The following is a 19,749-nucleotide window of genomic DNA, read 5'->3' as shown; positions in this document are numbered from 1 at the left end:
AGTGCAAACTCCATTTATCCTTGTATCAGCAAGATTAGACTCTCACGCCAGATTCCAACTCAAGACTGGAAGTTCCCAAATTGACCTCAGTGAAGAGCTCTCATTAGTTGCCTAACACATGCATTTTCTTCGGGAATTTCTGTAGTGGCTGTCAAAGTGATGTGAAATATTTTCTACAATGAACACACTATTGAAGGCAAACTGACTGCAAAAATAGGCAACTTTACCTAGCCTCTAGGATTTAATGACCCCCAATTCTTCATGACTTTACTAAATATGACAAGAAATCCATAGCTTCTTTCTGCTTACATAAAACAATGTAAACATTGGTAAATTAGCCATTGTGCTTTTATAATGTACACATGATGATTCCTTTCTCTTGCTTCCTTGTCCATAGTACTTGGTTGTCTCAAGTAGAAGTCTAAAGACCTGGGGTTAGTTTAGGACCCTGTGCAGAGCTCAAGCTTCTTGAGCTCTCTAAGATTTGTTTTCCCCTTTGTTTAGAACAGTATCTGTTTAAAGGTTCTTGGAAGGTGTCACGGGAATGGGCCATATGAAAATACTCTTTAAACTGTAAAGAATTTTGGGGTAGTAATAATGCAACTATACCACCATTCCCTGAAGTGTTCTCCTCTGCACCCAGGCCCTAGACCTCAATTCACGCTTCAGTTCTTTGGTACCTCTAGTAAAGCAGGTCTTCTCTTTATAGGTAAGGAAGCAGATGTCTCTCGTTTAAGTAAATTATCTCAGGTCTGAAAGTTAGTAGAAAAGAGACCTGAAAGTTGAGTATTAGTGAAATCAATAGGACTTCTATTCTCTGCAGAATATGTAACATATGGTTCTCAAACTGGAACTTATATTTTTCCATAAATGTAAAAATGTATATATCTGTATGGCTTCCACTTCCCTTCCAGTCCCACTAGAAGCATCAGCATCATCTGGGAGTTTGTGAAATGCAAATTCTCAGCCCCTACTTGAGGTTATCTGAATGAAAAATTCTGGGGCTAAGCCAGTGCTCTGTGTTTCACGAGCTCTCCAAGTGGTTCTGATGCTTGCCTAAGTATGAGGGCCACTGTTACTTTAACAAAACATACCAAGCATGACAAGGAAAAAAGCTAAATCCCTCCATGGGTTTTGAAGCTTTGAGGAAGGATTGCCAGATATAACACAGGATTCCCAATTAAATTTTTATTTCAGATAAACAGCAAATAACTTTTTTAACATAAGTATATCCCATGTGATATTTTGGATATACTTTTAAAAAGTGTCATTATTTATCTGAAATGCAAATTTAACTGGATGTCTTATATTTTAATTTGATCAATCTTTGAGCATTTAGGAAACCTCTTGAAGTCATGGTAACAAACAATAAGCCCTAGCCACAGGGTCCCCAATGTCCTAGTCTGAAGCTGCTGAAGTATGTGCAGGTGATGTTGGAGAAGGCGAGCCTCTACCCTTGATATGCAGTTATTTCTCTGACAGTTTACTGATTCTTCTAGTTATTTTTCCCCAGCTCACTGGTACAGATGAACACTTACTCCTGATCGATTTCCTGTAATTATTTCACATTGTGACATCTATAAAACACTTTCCAAAGGGAATGTGACTGGTTCCTCTTTCTGCAGAAGACTGGTCTGTGCACTTACATGATATTGTTACAGGTGTCAAGGGAGCCCACATGGAAACAGTTCTGTTCAGGGCCCATTGTTAGACAAGTATCCAATGAGGCAAAGCCAGTCACAGACAGAAATTGGCACCATGTCAATTGCCTAGAGGGTCCACAGGGGCCTCAGTCATCACTTGGTGGAATTGCTGGACCAAAGGGCCATAGGTAATGAAAGTATGACCTCTTTCTCACAGTCCCGGATTTCTATTGGAAATGGCAAACTGAAACTCCAGTTGGAGTTTCTTAAACTATGCATCAGATAAGGGACTGATAACCAGAATACATAAGGAACTCAAGCAGCTGTCCCCATAAAAGATGATCAACCTTAATTAAAAGAGAATGAGTTGAAAAAACCACTCTCTAAGGATGACATATGAGTTGCCAAAAGGCATAGGAAAAAATGCTCAACATCCCTCATTGTAAGGGAAATGCAGATCAAAACAACAAAGAGATATCACCTAACCCCAGTCGGAATGACTAAGAGTTAAAAAAATGATAAGTGTTTGTGGGGGAAGGGCAGGTGGTAAAAGGGGAATTCTCCTACACTGCAGGTGGAAATATAAATTGGTCCAGCCACTGTGGAGAACAACTTGGAGATTCCTCAAAAATCTACAAATAGAACTGCTTTATGATCCAGCAATCCCACTCCTTGGTATCTACCCAAAGGACAGAAGAATTCTTAATCAGAAAAGGGCTTGTATATCAATATATATTACAGCATTATTCACAATTGCTAAGACATGGGAACCAACCCAAATGCCCATGAAGGGGATGAATGGCTTGAAAAACTGTGACACATATACTCTATGGAATACTATTCAGCCATAAAAAACAAGATACTGGCTTTTGACAGAAAGTGCATGCATATGGAAGATTTACTGCTGAGTGAAGCAAGCCAGGCTATGAAGGAGAGACATTGTATGTCTCCACTTCATACCAAGTGTCCACACTCTATGACCGAAACTGAAAGACTGAAGAATATAGAAACACAGTAAATGGTTGTGAATATCAGATATAGGGTAGGAAGTGGGTGGGTGAAGGAGTAGAGTCTGAGGGAGGACATTAAGGAGAAAAATAGAGAGGCATAGCATTAATGGGACTAAGAAATTGGGTATTATTTGTTGAAAATGACTTTATAGTATTATCAACTAGAATGGGGAGAAGTGTACACATGTTGGAATATTTACTTTGCAAGCTAAAAAATGTGATTGAATGTATAAAAGAACTTTAAATAAAACAAAATAAAAAATAAAATTAAACAAAAAGAAAAGTATAGTAGGTATGTAAATAAAAATTCCTAAAGCAAAATCTTCAAAGTAGACTTTCAGGAATTAGATAAAAACATTCTAACCTTTGAAATGTAAGAAAATATTTGCAAATTATTACTCAGACAAAGGATTGATAACCAGAATATATAGGGAATGCAAGCAGTTTACCCATAAAAAATAATAATTCAATTTAAATTTTAAAATGTGACAATGGAGTGTAGTGGCGGGGGGTGGGGTGGGCAGGAAGCATGGTGGTTAAGGTACCACACTTCCACATGGCTGACTTCAATGTGAGTCCTGGACCCAGTGACTTGAAAAAAAAAAAAAATGTCATATTGGGCATGTATACATGCATGTCCAAATCCTGAGATGAGAATAGAGAAGGGACTGTGATGTGACCATACCCTCTGGGGAGTGACTCTCACTTTCCCTTTCTCTGTCTCTCTCTGTTGTATGCATGCATTCTATTGCAAAAGCCTAAAAGGAAAATTAAAAGTAAAAAAATAAATGGGCAATTAAATAGACATTATGAATTAAATAGACATCTAAGGAAGACTTACGAATAGCCAAAAGGCTTTTGAAAAAAATGTTCAAAGTATCTTGTCATATGGAAAATTCAAATTAAAACCAAAATGAGATACTGTTTAATTCCAGTTAGGATGGCGAGGACCAAAAAAATCAAGAAGGAGAAGAGCTGGCATGACTGTGGTAAAAAGCAAACCCTTGGAACCAGCAGATGGTGTAATGGCTATGTTGCTGGACTCCCATGTAGTCAATTGCAGTTCAAGTCTGGGACCTGGTAGCTCCAACTCACACCAGGCATGTGTGCGTGAGAAGGTATTCCAGTGTGGCCATCCCCTCTAAGGCGTGATTTCTCGTTTTCTGTCTCTCTGTCTCTCTGTGTGGCGAGCGCACACACCCTATAGCAAAAACCTCTCCAAAAAAAAAAAAAAAAAGCAAACCCTCTTACATGGTTAGTGGTAATACAACTTGGTACAACTTCTGTGAAAAACAATACAGAAGTCCCTAAAAAAACCTACAAATAGAACTATCACATGACTAATTCCACTCCTTAGTATTTACCCAAAGGATAGGAAAACAGTCAGAAAGACACATGTACATCCTTGTTTGTTGTAGCATTATTCACAATTGCAAAAACATGGAACTAACCTACATGCCCTGAGACCAGCAGATGGCATCATGGTTACATCACTGGACTCTCACATAGCTGACCATGGTTCAAGTCCTGGACCTGAACGCTTAAAACACATGCTGGACATAGGCATGCCCAAAATCCTGAGAGGAGAATGAAGGAGAAGGGATTACAGTGTGGCCATTCCTCCTAGGAAGGATGCACTTGCCTCTCTGGCAAGTTTTGCACATGCACTTGCCTCTATAGCAAAAACCTCTCCAAAAAAAAAAAAAAATGTAAATGTCATGGTGATAATTTTATGTAAAATTAATCTAAAAATAATAATAATAGATAAGAAGTTCAGGAAACACAGGTTAAACACATTTAAATTTTCTTTGCTGCAGAACTTATCAGTGCTTTTGACATGCATTGGACATCTTCCAAGAGAATACAATATACAAAGGATAATAAATTCTGAAAGGATTCCGAAGGGATTGGTCGTCCTTGAAATTCACTGTGGGTGGTCCTTGACTAGAGGACACTGGAAGAAAAGTGAGACCAACTGTGGGACATTAACAGTTATAGTTAATTCTCATTTTGCAAAAGTATTTATAATTTTTTTTTGAGAGAGATTTTCTCTATAGGGTGCATGCGCTCACCAGACAGAGAGAGACATAGAGACAGAAAGCAGGAAATCCCCCCCTAGAAGGGATGATCACACCACAATCCCTTCTCCTCCATTCTCCTCTCGGGATCTTGGGCACACACACACACGCGCCCGGCGTGAGTTTTAAGCCACTGGGTCTGGGACATGAACCGTGGTCAACTACGTGAGAGTCCAGCAACATAGCCATTACACTAACTGCTGGTTCCCAATATTTATAATTATTAAGTATGATTTATTATAGTATACTTTTTCCATAAATTATTTTCAAAATATATGTGTGTAGTTAACAATGCAACAGCAAGGGTGCTACTAGTTCCCTAGACCCTGAAGAAATGCTCCCTTTTATGTGTGCCTGTGCTTCAGATATGGACTGCATGGCCACTCTGTGGGCACCATGCATTGTACACCAGTGCCACCATCACCTTGAGTGTACCCATGAGCCAGATGATACAGCATCAAGAAGTATTCCCTTGGTCATAACTTCTTTGGTAGGAGAAAAGGACAGCAGGAAGACCTTAGTAGCCTTTGCTGCTGAGGAACCCAACAGCTTTTACTGCCACTGTAGCATGGGCCTCTGAGGACACCTGCAATTGTCAATCCCAGATAACAAAGTAGTGCAGAGACTATGCCTCTGCATCCTCACTAGAGTCATAATCTCCCCATCCTACCTAGATTGAACCTTCATATCCAACTAAAAGGGATGATTTTTCCTCATTGGAGCAAGTCCATAAAGTCTAGAAAAGGTGATTCTATCATCAAATGTGCACAGCATCAGTGCAAGGCAACAAGAAACAGGATAAGCGAGGAAACATAACACTATGAAAAGAACACAATAATTGCTCAGTAACTGACTCCGAAGATATAGAGATCTATAAACTTCTTGACAAAGAATACAAAATAATTGTTTTAAGGAAGTTCAGCAAAATACAAGAGCACACAGATAAATAATTCAATGACATATGGAAAACCAAACATGCACAAAATAAGTTTAATGGAGAGATAGACATGATTAAAAAGAATCAAACGGTAATCCTGGATCTGAAGAATATAATAAATGAAATTAAAAACTGCAAAAGAGGGTATCAACAGCCAAATTAATCAAAAGAATCTGTGAACTTGAAGACAGATTATTTAAAAATACATAGTCGGAGAAGAAAAAGGAAAAAAATACAAAGAGATAAAGAAAGCCTACCATATTTATGTATTAACATCAAGTAAGCTAATTTGGCATTCTAGGAGTTCAAGAAAGAAAAGAGGAAAAGGGACAGAAAGCTTATTTATAGAAAGAATCACAAAAGGTGATGCGGTGGTTGAGGCACTGGACTCCTACATGGCTGACCACAGTTCAAGTCCCGGACCTGGTGGATTGCTTTCTCACTTTCCCTCCCCAACTCCCTCCTACTCTGTCCCTCTCTGGTCAAATTACAATAGACAAATAAGTAATATTAATAAAAGAAATAATAGCTAAAACTTTCCAAATTTGGAGAGAGATATAAACATCTTCATACAGGAAGTGCAAAGCATAGACTATAGCAAGACATACTATATTCAGACTTTCAAAAATCAAATCTTTAATCAAATTTTGATTCTTGAAAGAAGCAAGAGACAAAAATATCCTTATCTCATAAGTCTATTTGATCAAATTTCTGAGCAGAAATTTTGAAAGCCCACTTTTTCTGGGTTTTCATATATTCAAAGCAGTAAATGAGAAAACAACAACAAAAACAACAACAAAACTGCTAATACTTTACTTGGCAAAGCTGTCCTTCAGAAATGAAAGAGATAAAGTCTTGGCCAGAGAACCAAAAGCTGAGGGAGTTTATTATAACTCAACCTGTTTTACAAGAAATGCTAAAAGGAGTTCTTTAAGCTAAAGAAAGAAAACAAAAGAAGCAGTAGCTAATTACTAACATAAAAATACATGGAAGTATAAAAGTTGAAGTAAAATAGGTACATAGCCAAATTCAGAATATCTACTACTGTCATAGTGGAGTGTAAGTTGCTTATATCTCTAGTAGAAAGGTTAAATGATAGAACTATTGAAACAATTATAACTTCAAAAAATGTTAGGAGACACCCAGTAAAAATATCTATATTATAATATCAAAAAGATAAAATGTGTGAGGGAGATTCGAGAGTTTTTATATGCAATCTACTTTATTAGCTTAAAATAACCTATTGTAACTATAAGATGTTTTATATAAGCCTCAGGTTAAACATGAAACAAAAACCTACAATAGATACACAGGAGATAAAGAGAAAGGAATCAAGATATATTGCTAGAGAAATCAATCAAATCATAAAGACAGAAAGAGAGGAAGAAAGAAACCAGAACCTATAAAGCAACTGGAAAAAATTAAAATGGCAAAGATTCTTAGCTATCAATAATTACCTTGAATATAAAAGAATTGCGTTCTCCTCAAGAGATACATAGCAGTAACTAAATACGTTTTTTAAAAGCCCAACAATATGCTGCTACAAGAGACATTTTTGCCCAAAGAATACAGAGCGCACAGGAAACCAGATCCCATAGGGCCAACTGCAGTTCAAGCCTCAGACCTGGCAGCTTGAAAAACAAGTGCCTATACATGTATGCCCCAAATACTGTCAGAACGGAGAGATACAGAGAAAGGATTGTGGCATGACCATATCACACAAAGAATGCTTTCTCTCTCTCACTCTTGCGCTCTCTCTCTCTGGTACATGCATGATCCCTCTGGCAATACAAAACAGAAAAGAAAATATATTCCATGTAAGTGAAAAATAAAGAGAGCAAAGGTAGCTCTACTTTTATCAGACAAAATAGATTTTAGGCCAAAAATTGAAAAACAACAAAAGGTTAAAATGTAATGATAAAGGAATCAATTCATCAAGAGGACATAACAACTATAAGTATATATGTACCTAACATTAGAGCACCTAAATATGCAAAACAAATAAAGAGAGCTGAAGAGAGAGAGATTGCAATACGAAAATATTAGGGGAAATTCGATAACGAACTTTTACAATAGATAATCATCCAAAAATACCAATAAGAAAACAGAAATTGAACTACACTCTAGATCAAATAGACCTAACATAAACAGAACAGTCTTTCGAAGCATCAGATTGCACATTTTTCTAGTGCATATAGTACATTCTCTAGGTTAGATCATATGTTAGATTACAAAAGAGTCTTAACAAATTTAAGAAGATTGAAATCATATCAAGTATCTTTTCTAGTCACAGCGGTAAGAAACTAGAAATCAAAAAGAGAATTTTGGAAAAATTCACAAAATATGGAAATTATACAACACTAGGACCCAATCGAAGAAATCAAGAAAAATTTAAAAATATCTCAAGGTAAACAAAAATGGGAACACAACGTATCATAACTTATAGGATGTAGCAAAGAGAACGAAAGAAAGTTCCATGAGGAGTTTACCAATAAATGCTACATTAAAAAAAGATCTCTGGACCAGCAGTTGGCATAATGGCTGTGTCTCTGAACTCTCATGTAGTTGACCATGGTTCGAGTCCCATACCCAATGGCTTAAACTCATGCTGGGCATGTGTATGTGTGGGTGCCAAGATCCTGGGGGGAGAATGGAAGAGAAGTAATTGCGGCATGGCCATCCCCCTGGGGAGGGGGGGGGGGCTGATTTCTTGATTTTTGTCTGTCTCTGTTTTTCTGGTGAGTGCACGTATCCTATAGCCAAAACCTCTCACCCCCCCAAAAAAAATCCCAAGCAACCTAGCATATTATAGTCCAAGAAACTAGAAAAACAAAAACAGAGCCCAAAGTTAGTAGGAGGAGAAAATAACAAAGTTCAGAGCAGAAATAAATGAAATAGAGAGACTAGAATAACAATAGAAAAAGTTCAACACCACCAGTAACTGGTTTTTTAAAAAGATAAATAAAATCAACAAAACTTCACTTAGACTAATTTCAAAAAGACAAAATCAGAAACAGAAAAGGTGATATCACAACTGATACCATAGGAATAGAAAGACTCATAAAAGACCAGTAAAAACAATCATATACCTACAAATTGGATAACCTAGAAGAGTAGATAAATTTCTAGCAACATACAACCTATTCAGATTTAACTGGGATAAAATAGAAAATCTGAACAGACCAATAACAAGGAGATTGAATAAGAAATAAAAATCTCCCATCAAAGAAAAGGCCAAAACCTGCTGTCTTCATGAGTGAATTCTACCAACTATTTCAGAAATAACAATCACCAATCTTTCATAAATTCTTCTCAAAAAAATGGAGAGGAAGGAACATTTCCAAACTCATTTTATGAGTCCAGCAATATCCTGCATTAACACACAAAAGACAGAGAAGGACACTATAGGAAAAGGAAATTACAGACAATATCCTGGAAAAAGATACATAAATCCTCAAAAAGAAAAAAATACACTGACAAACAGAATTTAATAGCACATTAAAAAGACAATTCACCATGATCAAGTGTGATTTATGTCTAGGATGCAAGGATGGTTTAACATATGCAAACCAATAACATGAAGTTCAAAATCATATAATCATCTTGGTAGATGCAGATAAATGCATTTTATCAATTTCAATGGCCTTTTTAAATCAAAAACTCTCAAATTAGATATAGAAGGAATATACTGGGCTGGCTCTGTTGCCTAGTGGTTAAAGGGAACTGGATTCTAACTGTGATTTAAATCCCAGCTTCAGTGGCTTGAAAAATGCATGGGGTATATATATGCATGCCCCAAATCCAGGAAGGACAGAAAAAATGGAGAAGAGATTATAGCATGACCACACCTCACTGGTGTGTACTTTCTCCTCCATCTGGCTTTTCCTGTTCATATTCTTTCTCTCTCTTCTTCTCTCTTGCAAATGCACCTTCTGGCAATTAAAAAAAAATGGAAAATAAAAGAGAAGGAATGTACTTCAAAACAATTAGGTCACATAGGACAAACCCACAGCTAGCATTATACTCAATAGTGAAAAATTGAAGGCTTTTCCTCTAAGGTCAGGAGTAAACAAGGATGCCCAGTCTCACCACTTCTATTCAACATAGTACTGGAAGTATTTTTTGCCAGAGTCATCATGCAAGAAATTTAAAATACCTAAGCTGGAAAGGAAGAAGTGAAATTGTCTTTGTAGATAAGATGATAAGTAGAAACTCCTAAACACTCAACCTCAAAACTGTTGGAATGAAAGAATTTGGTAAAGTCACTGGATATAAAATTAGCATGCAAAAGTCAGTGATATTTCTACATGATGATCTATTTGGAAAAAAAAATCAAGAGGATCACCCCATTTAAAATAGCATAAACATGATATACAGAAGTATATTTAGCAAAAGAGGTGAAAGAGTTGTACAGTGAAAGCTAGAAAAACCTTGATAAAAAATTCAAGAGGACATAAATAAGTGGAAAACATCCCATATTTATGTATTAGAACCACTAATATTGTTAAAATGTTCATACTACCCAAAATGCTATACAAATACAATGAAACTTGTATTAAAATTCCAATGATATTTTTCATACAAATAGAAAATACAATTCTAAAATTCATATAGAATCACAAAAGACCCTGAATAACTAAATCAATTGTAAGCAAAAAGAACAAACTAGAGGCATAGTACTCCCTGATCCTAAATCCACTACAAAGCTATAGTAATCACAGTAACATGGTACTGGCATAAAAACAGATATAGATGTATATGTATGACCAATGGAACAGGATAGAGTCAGAAAATCAATCCATGCATTCATATTCAACTGATCTTCAGTAAAGGTGCGAATGACACACAATGGGAAAAGATGATCTCTTCAATAAATGAGTTGAGAAAACTCAATTTCCCACATGTAGGAGCATGAAATTAGACTATCTCACACCATATACAAAAACCAACAGAAAGTGAATTAAAGATTTATATGTAAAACCAGAAACTAAAACTATCAGAAGAAAACAGTGGACAACTCTATGAGATTGGTCTGGGAAATCATTTCTTTTTAGATATGACCATAAAACAGAGGCAATACATTAAAAATAGACAAAGTGGCATTGCATCTTATCTAAAACGTCTCTGCAAAGTGAAAAAAATTCTCAGAAGAGCAAACAAACAATATATGGAGTGGAATAAAATATTTTCAAGGGGCCAGCAGTTGGCATAATGGCTATGTTGCTGGATTCCCATGTACTCGACCATGGTTTGAGTCCTGGATCTGGGGGCTTAAACTCATGCAGGGCACATGTGAATTTGTGCCCAAGATCCCAAGAGGAGAATGGAGGAGAAGGAATTGCAGCTTGGCCATCCTCCCCAGGGGGTGATTTCTCGCTTTCTGCCTCTCTGTCTCTCTGGCAAACACACACACCCTATAGCAAATGCCTCTTCAAAAAGAAAAGTTTTTTTTCAAATCTTACATCTGATAAGGGGTTAATATTGAAATTATTGGGTCATCAGAAAAGTCATAATGTATTTTTCTATCTTCTGCATAGAAAAATATCATGTTTTTCAATATATAAAGAAACTCAAACAACTCAATAGCAAGGAAACAACCCAAGTTAAAAGTGGGCAAAGGTCAGGGCCAGCAGGTGGCATGATGGCTAAAATGATGGATTTCAACATGGTCATCTGTGGTTTGGTTTGAGTCCTGGACCTGGCAACCTGAAAATCATACCATATATGTGTGCACGTGCACACACACACACACATCTAAAATCCCAGAAGGAAAACGGAGGAGAAGGGATTGAGGCATGATTTCTCACTTTCCCTTTCTTTCTCTCTCTCCAGCTAGTGTACACACCCTATGGTAAAAACTTTAATAAAAATATAAAAGTGGACCTGAAAAGCTATTTCTATAAAGAAGACATACAAATGACCAACATATATATGAACAAATGCTTAGAATCACTAATCATCAGGGTAAAACAAATTAAAACCACAATGAGCTATCACCTCACACCTGTTAGGATGACTGTTCTCAAAAAGACAAATAACAAGTGTTAGCAAAGATATAGAAAAAAGAAAATCCTTGCACACTGTTGGTGAAGGTGTAAATTACTGATAGTAAAAAAGAGTAGGGGCTTCCTTTTACACACCAGGCATGAATGTAAATGTCCATGATCCAGGTTGGCTGAAGCAGAGGGGTGGGTAACAGCAGGGAGACTCTGCTGGGAGTCCCTGTCCTTCTGTCTCTCTCTCATGAAAAAATAAAACAATGTGGGACCAGCTGATGGCATAAAGGTTATATCGTTGGACTCCCACCGAGTCGATCACAGTTCAAGTCTCAGGCCCGGTAGCTTAAAACTCACATCGGATAAGACAATCCAGTGGGAAAAGAAAATCTCTTTACCAAATGGTACTGGGAGAGCTGGATATCCCTCTGCAGAAGAATGAAACTGGATCCTTATCTGTCATCACTAACAAAAATTAACTCAGAATGGATTGAGGATCTAAACATAAAACCTCAAACTATAAAAACATAAAACCTCAAACTATAATGGTGGAGAACACAGGAAAAACTCTTGGAGACCTTGAAGTAGGCAGAGACTTCTTAAAGAAGACCTTTAAACACAAGCAATAGTACCAAAAATAGATAAGTGGGACTATATTAGGCTGAGAAGCTTTTGCACAACAAAAGAAACAATAAGTAGAATGAGAAGACAACTCTCAGAGCGGGAGAATATATTTGAAACTATACCTCAGATAAGGGACTAATAACTAGAAGACACAGGGAACTCAAGCAACTTACCCACAAAAAATAATCCAATTAAAAAAATGGGGAAATGAGCAGAACAGATAATTCTCTGAAGAAGATAAATGAATGGGCCAAAAGCATAGGAAAACATGCTCTACATCTCTTATCATAAGGGAAGTGCAAATCAAAACGACAATGAGATACCACTTAACATCAGTCAGAATGGCCAAAATTTTAAAAGTAATAAGTCAAATCAAAACGACAATGAGATACCACTTAACATCAGTCAGAATGGCCAAAATTTTAAAAGTAGTAAGTGCTGGCAAGGCTGTGGTGAAAAGGGAACTCTCCTACACTGTTGGTGGAAATGCAAATTAGTACAACCACTTCAGAGAACAATATGAGATTCCTTAGAAACCTGCAAAGAGAACTACCATATGACCCACAATTCCACTCTTAGGTATTTACCCAAAAGATGAAAAGCCTTCAGTCAGAAAAACACTTGTATGTCCATGTTTATTGCAGCATTATTTACAATTGCTAAGATATGGAATCAATCCAAATGTCCAAAAATAGATGATTGGACTGAAAAAGGTGGCATACTCACTCTATGGAATACTACTCAGCCATAAAAAAACAATGAGACCCTGACATCTGGCACAAAGTGGACGAATATGGAAGACTTAATGCTAAGCGAAGCAAGCCAGACTATAAAAAGACAGACTTTGTATGTCTCCACTCAATATATACTGATTGTCTGTGTTCTATAGCAGAAACTGCGTTTAGAAGGTATAGTAGTGGAAGGGCTAGAGATGGTAAGAACTAGAGATAGCAAGAATAGGGGTGGGTAATGGAGAGGGGGTGGGGAACAGGAGAAGAACAAATAAATATGTTTAATTAAAAAAATGAAAAGCAATTTGGTGATGACAATGTATATAGTAATGTCTTGACTGTACTGTAAAGATATATGTGATTAAATGTAAGTTAAAATAAAAACATAAATAAATAAGCTCTAAAATAAAAACAAAACAAACAAAAAAAGAAACTCATGCTGGGCATGTGTGTGTACATGCCCCAAATCCTGAAATGAGAATGGAGGAGAAGAGGTTGTAGCAGGGTCACCATCCTGGGGAGTGATTTCTTGCATTCAGTCTCTCTGTCTCTCCAGTGAGCAAATGCACCCTACAGCAAAAATGTATCTAAAAAAAAAAAAAAATAGAAGAAGAAAAATAAAATACAAAAAGACAAAAAGCTATAATGAAAGTTTCACAAAAAATAAAAAATAGACACATATTTTATTAAATAAATAGTAGCATCCTACTTCTGGGTATATATCCAAAGGAAATAAAATTGTATAGAGAGATATCTGCTTTCCCATGGCCCTTACAGCATTATTCATAAGAGCCAAGATACAGAATCATTCTAAATATTCACCAGTGGATGAATGGATAAAGAAAATATGGTATACATACACGTACACACATGTGCACACAAGTTGGGTGTGCCTGTGTGCACCTGTGACCCTGGCTGGCTGGGAGGCTGGGGGGAACATTCCAGCTGGCAGTATCCTGTCACGTATGTGTATATGTGTGTGTGTCTCATGAAAGAAACAAGAAAATAAAGATGAAACAAAATGTAAATGTGTGTATGTTTCGAAATAAATTTAACCTATTCATTTAAAAGAAATGTAATAATGGCTCAAATCACATACTTCACCATAAAACAGCCAGATGTAGTATAAGTCTGATAGAGTAACTGTTCATAACAATGTCATTGTTCCAATACCAGGGTTTCCCAGCATTTTTTAGAGAACCACAAAATATGTTGATTTATAGATGATTAATAAACTTTATGCTTCTTGCCAAGTAGATTTATATTCTTGGTGTCACTGCAAGGTTTATTAACTGCTTTGTGGAATATAAAGGGAAATCATTTGGAAAATAAAATCAATGCAATTGGGCAAAGTAATCTCTCGAAAAGTCCTTTTCCTTCTCATTCTGCAATTCATTGTTTTTACCTTATGTTATTTTAATTGGGAGTGACATTGTTTTTTAAGCCTTCTTCTAATCAATAGACATAAATTGATCTTTTCTTCCCAGGTTTTAGCAAAACAGAAACACAACACCTCATAGTGTCTAGGAAGGGCACTTTACATGTGACATGTGAATGTCTTTGAATCAGAAAAAGTCTTTTAAATAACTTGTGCTTCCTGTTTTCTTTGTGGATTGAAGTAAAATTGTACTTTTATCTGATAAGCACATTTTAAAATTCCTTCGTGAGTAATATTGCCAGAACTAACCCCAAATATTTATTTAAATGTCTTAGGGAGAAACATTCATGAGATCAGCTCAGGCAATAGTGGGGATGATGCGGCTCTGCTCAGCTAGCTGTGTGATAAACAGCACATTTTTATTGCTGCGATGACTTCCGCTGCCACTCATATCTGCTGGGTCACATCTCCGTCTAGATGCTCTGGGAATGCAAATTAATTTTAATACTTGCTGTAGCCAAGAACTGGCCGGTCTGCTGGAGAAGGAATTCTGCAGTGCCTTCTGGAGAATTCCGTTCCTCTATTGGTCCATGATTTGAATGGCTTTGACTTGGTTCACCTTGGGAAGTGTGGATAATGCAATTCAGATTATTTCAGTCCAATTTGCTAGATGCATTAGGAAGTTCCAGAGTAACTTGATGTAGTATGTGTCTGCCAGCATTTATAACCTAGGGAGATATTCCCAGCACACCCACATGACTATAATCCAAAGTAAAGAAGGTAAGAAGGTAGATTATCTAGAGAGCTACAAGAATATGAGAGGCATAAGTATTTAAATAGAGTGGGGTGAGAAAGGCAGAGAGAGATGGAGGGAGGGAGGGAGGAAGGGAGGGAGGAAGGGGGGGTGATGAAAGTTAGGAAGAGATTCCTGGAAGAAGGGAGTGTTTCTGATGGATTTCTACACATTTGAAGGTTAAGGGGATAACCTGGGGTGACCCAGGGAAGAGGATCCTGACAGATAAAGGGGAAAATAAGCTAAGACAGAAGCAAAGCAATGTGGACTGTGTTTGAGCGCTGTCAGGCCTTTGGAGTTCAAAGCAGCATTGCTTACAGGCAGCAGCAGTGATTACTAGGTAGCAAGGTGCTCAGCTGAGTGAAAAGTGAAAGCCATCACATAATCCAGATTGTGTGTTTACAGAAAGTAATGAAGGGCTTGGGCTTAATGGAGAGGCTGAACTTGAAATGGGCTTCTGAGGTTGGGCATGATTTTGTGGCACAGAGAGGAGGAGAGACAGATAAGGTTTCTAAAAGGTTGTTTGAAGACCCTGAGTATTTAACTCCAATCTTGGAGTTAAAAAAGATAGCAAATGATGAAAGGTTGGAGTGGGCAGAGTCAAGCTATTATATAGCTTCCAGGGTAAGGGATGGAATTCAGGGAGGCTCTGATGCTGGGTCCCCAGCCCAGTGAGAGATGGCCAGGCCAGGTTGGGTGGCTGCAGTGGGCACAGGATGCAGCCACAGAGTATCAACAGGGGATGAGTATAGCTACTATTGTCTGAGTATCTACTGCTTGCAGGTGCCACACTGCCTGTAACCCTCCAGTGCTACATGGTCTATTACCTGCTCTACCCAATATACATGTTCTTTACCTTTTCTACTCTCGAGTCATACTGTAAGGTAGAAGCAATGACTAATTCTGAAAACTCAAATTCCAGGGTTATGGAACTCAAATTCTCAGTCTATCTAAGATTCCAGGGGCTGCACAGCCAGGCGATGGGGAAGCCTAGCTTATGGCTGCCAGCTAACTGATGTACTGACCAGGCAGAACCCTGATTGAGAAGAGAAAGGTCTCAGGTTGTTGTGTTTGCAATGGGAGAGACTAAAAACTAAACTCAGCTGTCCCCATTTCTTGCCTGTCTAACTAAGATTAGACTCAGTAGCAGTACATACAATGCCTTTTAGCCTCCTTTGGTTCATCTTCCTTTGAGCACATCCATCTTCCCTGGCCAGCTCCCCACCCCATTGGATGCTCCAGTCATTCTGAATTGAGCATCTAGGTGACTTCTCACTATTGTGATTCCACCTCCTCACCATTCTGTACCAGGATTCATCTGCATAGTTTCTCCTCAGCCTACTGCAATTCAGAGGTCTTCTCCCTCAGGAGCCTTCCACAGCTTCAAGGGACTGGAGACTTTAGCTAAAACCTTTATACTGCTATCTTCTGGTCCCTCTATAGTCTTCAATTATCCATGAAGATTCCCCTGCTTCCAAACAGGGAACTCTAATCCTAATCAACACTTACACACATGTGCATGCACACAAGCAGTGCATGCACATACATGAGTCATACATCACTGTGCCCCTGGGCTTTAAAGGCTTCTCAGAATTTATTAGTCAATATAAAGCAAAACTGACCCCCTGGTCCCTCCTGTGAGTTCCTGGCAAGTCCAGGGATTCACTTCTCCCATCATCAGCTGCCAGAGCTCCCTCCTGTACTTCTCAGGTCTATTCCTGCACCAAGACTGCTTGATGAGGCCTGATGGGAGGCAGATACCCCAGCACAGAAAGCAAATATGAGTCTTCTTTTTACCAGATGCCTTGACACTGTAGCCAGAGCTTGTTCTCGCATATGATTTATTAACTAATTTAGCATGTAAGAAAAACATCTGCATTTTGCTTTTATCATCTTGCCAGCAGACAGGCTGAAGACAAGATGTGTACTGTAGACTTGTTTAATGGGGCCTTAAACAGTCCCTCTCACTTGTCTAAGCTCACACAAGGCTCTGGTTTCAGGAGTTGTCTGATTTAACTGACCTAACACAACAAACACGAATGTAAAGCTCTCATCAACACATAAATACTGCAGGGACAGTCAGAATGGCTGCAAAATCCATACTGGCCAAGTCTCACTGACAGCATTCCAACTGCCAGACTGTCTTGGAATTAGGGAAATAAAACGTTGCTTCAGTTATTTAAACTATTGACTGGGCCTGATCACCTTTTATTATACACAATTTTAAGATTTTCATTTAAAGAAATGTGAATCGAGCAAAACACCACAGCTGGATGATATAGTGAGTAGAATTGTGTCCCCTCCAAAAAGATATATTCAAATCCTAAACCCCCATACCTATGGATATGACCTTTTTTGGACATAGGATCTTTGCAGATATAATCAAATTATTATGAGGCCATAATGCATTAGGGTGTACCCTAATCCAATAATTAGTGTCTTTATGAAAAGTGGAAATTTGGACATTAAGACACAGACACAGGGGAGAAGGCCATGAGAAGATGATACAGAGATTGGCACGGTGTGTCCATAAGCCAGGGAATACCAAAGATTTCCAGAAGCCACTAGAAGTTGAGAGAAGAGTGTGGAACATGTGTTTCTTTCTGAACCTACAAAGACAGGTAGATTTAGATTCTGGCTGATTTAGATTCTGATTTAGATTCTAACTTCCAGAACTAGGAGAATACATTTCCATGATCTTAAGCTACTTGTTCAAGGAAATTTCAATAGCAGCCCTAGGAAACTAAGATGGCTGAGACCCCGGTAACCATCTTACTCGGTATGATGGTATTCCAGACCACTTGTGGCTGATAGTGTGGCTCAGGCAAGAGATGCCTGCCCGGGAGAGGTGGGCTCAGCATGGCACCACACTAGACAAGTTCCCAAATGTCCCTAAGTTTATATGTTTTTTCCTACATGAAGTGAAGGGACCTGACTGAAAAGAAAGTCCATCAGATGACATTTTTTGTTATATGTGACTAGGCTGAGCTCTAAAAGTGGCATTTAATATTTTTGACAATGAATTTTGCAGCCAACCATTTTTATCTAGTGGCATCTTCAGAACAGTGAGGCACAGTGGCCCATACAGCATGGGCACCGGCACTGAGACCCCCAAGGCAGGCGTGGGTATTAAAGGTTCCCAGAGCACTTGATGTGGCTAGAATTTGGTCCTCACAGCAACTTGAGAGGTCTGTGCCTGAACTCAGATAATTCTTTATTGATCCAGAGACTAAAGAGCACTCTGCAGAACACATTCAAACTGGGACTCTATCTGCCAACTGGCTTGAAATGCTGGTTAAAGACCCAGTTCCCAGTGAGGGAACTCTTTGCATATCATTTTCCTTCTCTTAGCATACTAGAATCTGCCATGAAGAACGGGCAGTAGTATTTTGTCAAATCCTTTGCTATGAAGATGCATTAAGTTCACACTTGCCCCAGGGTTTCCAAACAACACTCCCAGCAGTGCTCTGCATAATGGAGACCTAGGTTGCCCATGGTCCATGAGGATAACAGGCATTCTATTACATCACCCTTTACCTCTGTCCGCCTGACCCCCTTGTAAGATCTGTGTAGTGGAGACCAGCAGATGACATGGTGGTCAAGGGCAATGGACTCCCACATGGCTGACCGTGGTTCAAGTCCCAGACCTGGCGGCTTGCTTTCTCACTGCCTTCCTTCTCTCTCATTAAATTAAAACAAATAAAGAAAAGATAAATAAAGGAAAAAAAGCTATAAAAAAAGATCTTTGTAGTGTTTGCTAAGCTGCATTTTATTGAATATGGTCATATCCCCCAGAGGACTTAACTCTGAGTTACACTCATGAATTCACCTCCTGGGGGCCAAAATATGTTCCTAGGAAGAAAGATCTCATTCCTCTCTCCAAAGAAATAAAACCGAGGTTTCTTGAGGCCTCCAGATTTTAAGATTTGGATTGGCAGGCCATAAGTATGTGCTCTGAGTGTGCCCCACTCTTGGCCTCATCTCTCCATGTTATTCTTGCAGGTTTAATAGTCTGTTTATAAGCTCCATGAAGAAAGGACTGAGGTTAGTCTTCTCACTGTGGCATCTCCAGTTCCCAGCATGGAGTCTGGCCCAGAGAAGGTTCCTGATAACTCCTTCTCCTATAAGTGAATGAGTATTCTCTCTCACAGGGTCAGCCTGACACTGGCCTCCCAGTGCTTGGAAATCTGGCCATCCATTCTCTGAGCTCACAGCAGGAAAGGCATTTCAAGATGACGAATGTTGATATAGACAAGCTGGAGTCAACCTCTCACCCTGAGATCTGTTTTGCAATCTATAAAGGGCAAAGGGGATCTCTTGCAAATATGTGTTAGGAGCCAAGAATTTGAACTTGCTACCCTGGCTGCTACAGTGATGTGGCTTCTTTCCCAGCTCTAATGGTAAATTTGTGTCCCAAGTTATTTCTGCTGAGTTTGATACCCATATATAACCTCTCAAAATGGGTTGTTTCTGGAGCAGGCTTTATAGTTCTGGGCTTTGGCTACTTGGAACCAACACAGGTTCTGTGTATGTCAGTCACATCTTTGAAACTCTCTTTC

General features: G+C 38.4%; 1 protein-coding gene across 4 annotated transcripts in view; it reads right to left on the bottom strand.

Moving 5' to 3' along the window:
• The window catches only part of CUNH10orf90 (chromosome unknown C10orf90 homolog), a 115,861-nt gene that overhangs the window by 10,762 nt on the left and 85,350 nt on the right, over positions 1-19,749 (bottom strand). The gene's annotated exons all lie outside the window — the stretch shown is intronic.

This window comes from Tupaia chinensis, unplaced genomic scaffold, assembly GCF_000334495.1.
Source record: "Tupaia chinensis unplaced genomic scaffold, TupChi_1.0 Scaffold000113_1, whole genome shotgun sequence".
NCBI classification, from domain to species: Eukaryota; Metazoa; Chordata; class Mammalia; order Scandentia; family Tupaiidae; genus Tupaia; species Tupaia belangeri.
The sequence above is the reverse complement of the archived record's forward strand: the minus strand, read 5'-3'. Positions and strand labels throughout refer to the sequence as shown.